This window comes from Eumetopias jubatus, unplaced genomic scaffold, assembly GCF_037043125.1.
Source record: "Eumetopias jubatus isolate StellerSeaLion01/CBP00866 unplaced genomic scaffold, mEumJub1_p1.0 scaffold_1, whole genome shotgun sequence".
NCBI lineage: Eukaryota > Metazoa > Chordata > Mammalia > Carnivora > Otariidae > Eumetopias > Eumetopias jubatus.
Genome location: NW_028274807.1, coordinates 26,841,273 through 26,848,554, shown reverse-complemented (window position 1 = coordinate 26,848,554; position 7,282 = coordinate 26,841,273).

Genomic DNA, 7,282 nt, shown 5'->3' with positions numbered 1-7,282 from the left:
CATTTTTAATTTTAAAAATATCAGTTCTGTTCACTTAGTATTAGAAATCTCAACATCTAATTGTGTGTTTCTCTTCCTGCATTGGTGTTGAAAAGTCCTATGTTTGTTCACGCCTCAGCACTAATACACAAGTCCAGCTTCAAATAATCAGTTTATTGAAGACATAAGACCTTGCATGACCTTGTTTTAGATGTAAGATTTAAAATAAAGTTATTGATTCCCACCATTTATCTTTAAGAGAAAGATTCTAAAATATGAAACAGTGGGGGAGCCCTTATTAAAGCTGTCCCAAAACAAAAGCTAAGAGGTTGGTAGCTATTAAAATCAGATTTGTTTTGTACCTGTTGGATTTTGCTGTCATAATTTAATTAGGGACTTTTGGAAAACAAGTTGAGGCTTGATGGGTTTCGTGTTCTTTGGTCTAGTTCCTTTCTCAGAGATTTAAAATAACTATTTTCTCTAACTTTTCACTCTTTGTTGGTGACATATTTAAGTTATTTCTGTTTCATTTCAGGAGTTTTGTTCTCTGTTTGGGGTTTTTGTTGTTGTTGTTTTCTTTCCTGGGTATTCAGTGAGACCTCTTATCTCCTGTAACACTAGAATGGCAAGATGCTCCTGTGTGGCCAGCCAGCCACACCGCACTACAGGTAATCAGACATTTTCTTGATTTTAAAGGTACTAGGTAGATACTTACTCTATCTAAACATACTCCCCCGTCCCCAACATGCACATACACTGCCTTTTGTTATGTCTACAGGTCTCCCATCGAAAATCTATTCAGTTCAGTTTGTTCAGCAACAAATACAAGTTTCAGAGATTATTAAGAGTCATTCTGTTTGACATCAGAGTGGCAAAAATGACAATATTCTGCAATTTAACCAGCACTAATTGTGTGCCGAGCACAGACCTGAGAGTTTTATATCTATATATTCTCTCATTTCATCCTTACAACATCATAATGTGGTAAGTTTTATAACCCTCATTTTCCATAGAAAGAAAGTGAGGTTCACAGAGTTAAGTACTTAGCTGAGGTCACGGAGCCAATCAGTGCCAAAATAAACAAGTTTTTCTGATTCCAAAGGTTGGGGTCTACCTGAAATTCTGTGAATAAGAAAGTCCTCTAGGTGACTGAGAGGGAGAAAATGGAAGTAACTCTTAAAAGTTTGAAAAAAAAAACTTTCAATTTTGGCAAGGATTCCATTTTTAAGAGAAGAAAACAGGTTCAGAGAATGTTTTTAACTTTCTAAGCTTATAAACCCAATGTGTCAGTTCCAGTTTGTAATGTCTCCGCTACACATCTGCTCTTCACTGCTGTTCAGTAATAGACATAGACCCTGTGTGTTAGTTTGCTAGGGCTGCCATAACCAAGTACCACAACCTGGGTTGCTTAAACAACAGAAATCTATTTTCTCATAATTCTGGAGGCTAGAAGTCTGAGATGGATTCTCAGCAGAGTTGGTTTTATTCTGAGGCCTCTCTCCCTGGCTTGTAGATGGTCATTTTCTCCTTTTGCCTTCATGACTTCCTTTTGTACTGGTCTGTATCCCAACCTCCTCTTCTCATAAGAACACCAGAAATGGTGGGTTAGGGCCCACCCTAATGACCTCATTTAACCTTAAAGACCTGTTTAAGGACCCTATCTTCAAATACAATCAATTCTAAGGGACTAGGGGTTAGAATGTCAACAGATGAACCTGGGAAAGCCCAATTCCACTCATAGTACCCTGTACATATGTCTTCTTTGCAGGCTGAATGGTATTAAGCTTTTTCAGTAAAAGGTGCTGACAGTACACTGGCGGGGAGGAGTTTCTTCTCCTGGTTCTGATGGGCTCCTCTAAACAGGCTCCTGGAACATATGCAACACAGCTTCTGCAGTACCAGACTCCTGCAGCCTGTGTGGCTTCTACAGCACATGCTTCCAACAGCACCCACCGGGCTACAGCATGTGGCAATTCCCTATGGACAGCTTCTTCTCTGGGGGCTTGTTAGTGAAGAGTCACCAGGATGAAGCTGCTGGGAACAGCTTCTCCGGCATGCTCTTGGGAGGTGGCACGGCAGAATGCTGTTAACCCCGTGCTTCTGAGGGGGAAGGTCATTGAAAAGAAGTGACCACCAGGTGACCCTTGAGCTCGACCTGGGAATCAGAGGCTCCTCACCCCCCTTCCTGTCGTTGGAATAGGAGTTCCACTTGCCTTTTCTACTCCCAGAGGCTGTTCCAAGGACACATAATTATGTGGTATTGAGAACATCTGCTTGATATATATGACTGAACCCAGTTAAGGCCTCTTTATAAGCTTTTAAGATTTGGCAGGCAGGTGCAGGGAGCCATTTGTCTTGCTGGCACTCAAGACAAGTCTCATGTGTAAGTTCCCTTTTCTTATCAAAACTGCCACCTACCAACCTGGAGTGACCTGCCTCTTTCTTCAGTCTCTCCCTGCCCAGCAATAGAGGGGCCAGTTTCAGATTACACCAGGGAAGCCCCCAAGAGAGTTGTGAACCAACAACTTCCCCATAAAAGGCTTTCCCAGGCACACCCAAGGAGCAGCTTCACAGAGAGTTCTAAGGTGAGCATATGCCCAGGGCAGCTTCCCCCAGCACCCTACGGAATGGCTTCCCAGCCAACACTGCCAACATGGTAACTCCCTGTGGATGGCTTCCTCTAGGATCCATCCAGAACACTCTTGGATGGCCCTGCAGCCTCAGCCAACATCTTTGCTGACCAGTAAGCCATGGCTGCACTCTCTCCAATGAAGTTTGGATCTCAGTCCTGGGTTAGGAGGGGTCTCCTAGATTTTTTTCCCTCCTTGGGTATTCTTTCTTATCCTTGTGGATGGTGGCTGCTTCCTATACACGCTATTCCTCTACTCTTTATAGTATTTTACTCCTCAGTAGTCAATCTCCTGTTATTCCAATCCCCTGTTAATAATTGTTTATATTAATTGTCAAATCATTTTTTGCTTTCTGCCTGAACTGATAAAACTGGTAAATGGCAGACCCAGTACTCAGATAATCCTACAAGAAAGAAAAATGCATAGATGCTCTAAATACTGGCAAGAAATCTGTAAAACTGTCATTCTTTTCACAGGATAAGATCATCTATCTAGAACACCCCCTTATGTCCCCAGAAAACATAGAAAATGTAGAGGAAAAGGAGTAATTTATTCTAACAACAAATTTGTAAAGAATCTAAGAAGTAACCTATCATAGAACACATAAGATCATTACATAAGAATTTTAAATAAAAGATAAAAAATATGACATCAATATATGGAGAAATATATGTTTATAAATTATCTTACTAAACATTTTAAGGAATTCAATACTCCATAAATTAAATTCAATACAATTCCATATGGAATCTCAGAAGAATTTTAGGGGAATTTGGAAAAATTATGTTGAAATAAAAAAATAATGATTGGCAAAGTGTTTAATTATCTTTGAAAACTAAAACAAGTAAGGACAGATTTTAAAATATATTGATAAAACTGAAATCCAAAGCAATTAAAATAATATGATATTGTAGAACAGATAAGCAGACCACTGAATATAGAGGTCAGAAATAAAACTATATATGTACAAGAAATTGATATGTGGTAAAAGTAAACCACAGGGCAAGAACAGAATACATTTTTATATAGATAACTTCAGGATTGCTGGCATACTCTAAGGAGAACTCATGCCTTATACTATGAACAAAGAAAAATTCAGAATTATTGAGCTACACATAAAAGGTAAGTTTATAGACCCAATAGATGAACATGTAGTAGAACACTTTTGTGACCTATGGTTGAAGAAAGATTTCAAGAAGCACAAATGATAAAGAAAGCATGATTTGACTGTATTGAAATTTAAATTTTCTATTCAAAAAAGGCCATAATAGATGAAGTGAAATACATAGATTATAGACTGGGGAAAATATTTGCAGTATCTATAACTGACAATGGGTCAATAGCTGAAATATACCAAGAGCTCCTGAAAAATAAACAAAAATGATAGAAAACACAATAGAAATTATAGACAAGGGATATAAATAGGCAATTTGTAACAGGAGATGTCCAAGCATATTACAAGATGCTCCAAATCACTAATAATCATAAAAATGAAAATTAAAAGAACATTAACATGCCACTTCATATCTATCAAAATGGCAACAATTAGAAACCTAATTAATACCTTGGTAATACCAAGTATCCTCAAGGATATGAGGAGATGGGAATTTTTATGCACAACAGGTGAGAATATAAAATGACAATTATTGTCAAAAGCAATCTGGATTTTTTTTATTAATTAAGTTTTGAACTATGATACAATGATCCCATTCTTAGCTAAATATATAAGAAAAATTGTTGTACAAGTCTATTAAGAGGACATATACAAATATTTTCACCTAGAAAGTATTTGCATCAATAGGAAATTAGAGATAAACTAATTGTTTATTCCTAAGGAAATCACTAATTAAATTATGGCAGATGCATACTTGAGAACATCATGCAGCAGGTAGAAGCAACACAGTCAGCAACACAGAGAGATCTTAAAATTATAGACTTGAATGACTATAGTAAAAACTGAATGAGATTATAATACAGTACTATTTATGAAAATTTATAAACTAAGACTTTATTTTAGGATAAAAGCATTGTCAGAGTATATATGAAACTTGTGAAAATAAATGCCTTTAAAACACTGTAATCAAACAGTATGGTACTGGCATAAAGACAAATAAACCGTTGGAATTAAATAGAGAGCCCAGAAACAAACACTCGTGTATGTAATCAAATGATCTTCGGCAAAATTCCAAGACCATTCAATAGGGAAAGGACAATCAATAAATGGTATTGGGAAAATTGAATATCCACATGCAGAAGAATGAAGTTGAAACTTTATACCATATACAAAAATTAACTCAAAATGTAAGACCTAAATGTAAGACCTAAAACTATAACTCCTAAAAGAAAAAAAAAGAAAAACTTCATGATATTGGATTTGGCAATGGTTTCTTGGATATGACACCGAAAATATAAGCAACAAAAGCAAAAATAAACAAATGAGACTATATGCAACTTAAAAATTTATATACCAGAGGATACTACCAACAGAGTAAAAAAGCAATCTATGGAATGGGAAAAATTATTTGGAAATCATATATCTGATAAGGAGTTAACATCCATAATACATAAAGAAGTCCTACAACTCAACAACAACAAATCAAATAACCCAGTTTAAAAATGGGAAAAGGATGTTTCTTCAAAGATGGTATACAAATAGCCAACAAGCAGATGGGAAGATGTTCAATATCACTAATAATTTAAGAGAAATGCAAATCAAAACCACAGTGAGATAACACCTCACACCTATTAGGATGGCTACTAGACAGATGATAGAAGAAAGATAGATAGATTGATTGATAGATAGATGATAGAAAAAATATCAAGTGTTGGTGAAGACATGGAGAAGTTGGAATGCTTTGTACTATTGATGGGATTGTAAAATAGTGCAACTGCTATAGAAAATAGTATGGAAATTTGACAAAAAGTAAAAACAAAACTACCATATGAACCAGCAATCTCACTTCTGGGTATATATTTTAAAAAATTAAATCAGGGTATCAAAGAGGTATCTGCATACCTATGTTCACAGCAGCACTATTCAAAATAACCAAGAAGAAAAAGCAATCCACATGCCCACCAGTGGATGAAGGGACAAACAAAATGCAGTATATACATGTGATGGGATATTATTCAGCCTTTAAAAGGAAGAAAACCCTGTCCCATGCTACAACATGGATAAGCCTTGAAGATATTATGCTAAGTGAAATAAGCCAGTCACAAAACACAAAAACTGTATGATTCCACTTACATAAGGTACCCAAAGTAGTCAAATTCATAGGCGAAAAAAAAAAAAAAAAAAACAGAAAGTAGAACAGTAGTTACCAGGAGCTGGGGAGAAGGGGATAGGGAAGTTATAATTTAATGAGTGTCAGGTTTCAAATGTGCAAGATGAAAGTCCAGGAGATCTGTTACACAACCATGTGGCTATACTTAACACCACTGAACTGTACACTTAAAAAATGGTCACGATTTTGGGAGGCGCCTGGGTGGCTCAGTTGGTTGAGCAGCTAACTCTTGGTTTGGGCTCAGGTCATGATCTCAGGGTCCTGGGATGGAGCCCTGCATCCAGCAGCTGCAGTGGGCTCTGTGCTCAGTGGGGAGTCTGCTGGGGGGGGGTGATCTCTTTCTCCCTCTGCCCCTACCATCACGTGTGCATGTGAGCAAGTGCTCTCTGCGTGCGCTCTCTCTCTCTCAAATAAATAAATCTTTTTTAAAAATGGTGACAGTGGTAAATTTTATGGTCTCTGTTTTTTTACCACGATAAAAAGAGGAGGGGGAGAGCACAGAAACACAATGAAAAGAAAGAAATAATAATAAAAAGCAGTTCCTCACACAAATAATGATAAATGGTTATAAGCTTAGAATATGACTAATTTACTTTCTCTAAAAAATTTCCCCAAAAAAGTGTAATGAAATAAGGTAAAATAAAATCAAAGGCTATAGGAATGAATATGATCACCTAGAGAGAGATTTTTACCTAGAGGGAAGAATGTTGATCACAATGAGAAATGGAGTAGAGAAGGAATAGCCACCAAAGAGACTGAAAAGAAATGAACAAAAAAGTAGAAGGAAAATTGTGAGTGTATGATGTGGACTCCTAAAGAACAGGGGTTAGCAAAACTATAGTCTGTGAGTCAAATCTGACCCTTTTTCCACTTCCTGCCTCCAAATTTTCACCCTGCTTGTTTTTGCACAACACCTAAGCTAAGAACAGTTTTCCTGCTATAAGAACAAAGTTGAACAGCTGTAACAGAGACTGTATTTTAGGCAAAGCCTAAAATATTTATTATTTGGCCCTTTACAGAAAAAGTTGATGATCCCACAAATAAAGAATGATTTTAAGAAAGGAACTGGTGAGCTATATCAAATGCTATTGTGAGATGGGATAAAAGGAGGACAAAAATATGACCATTAGTTGTCTGGGATTCTGTGTCTATTGAATGTGTTACATCACTAAATTGCAGATGTGTAAAAATCTAACCTCTTTCTCCCTAAAACTGAATTTTACCAACTCTTGAGCTACCATTCTCAAATTCAAGACATAATCAGTCACATTTCCATTGTGTCTTGCACAGATTCTTTTGAGAAAATATTCAATCCATATTAGAATCCTCAGATTCTTCCCACCTAGGGGTGATTTAAGCTCCAGACAGATTACTTAACATTCTAAAATT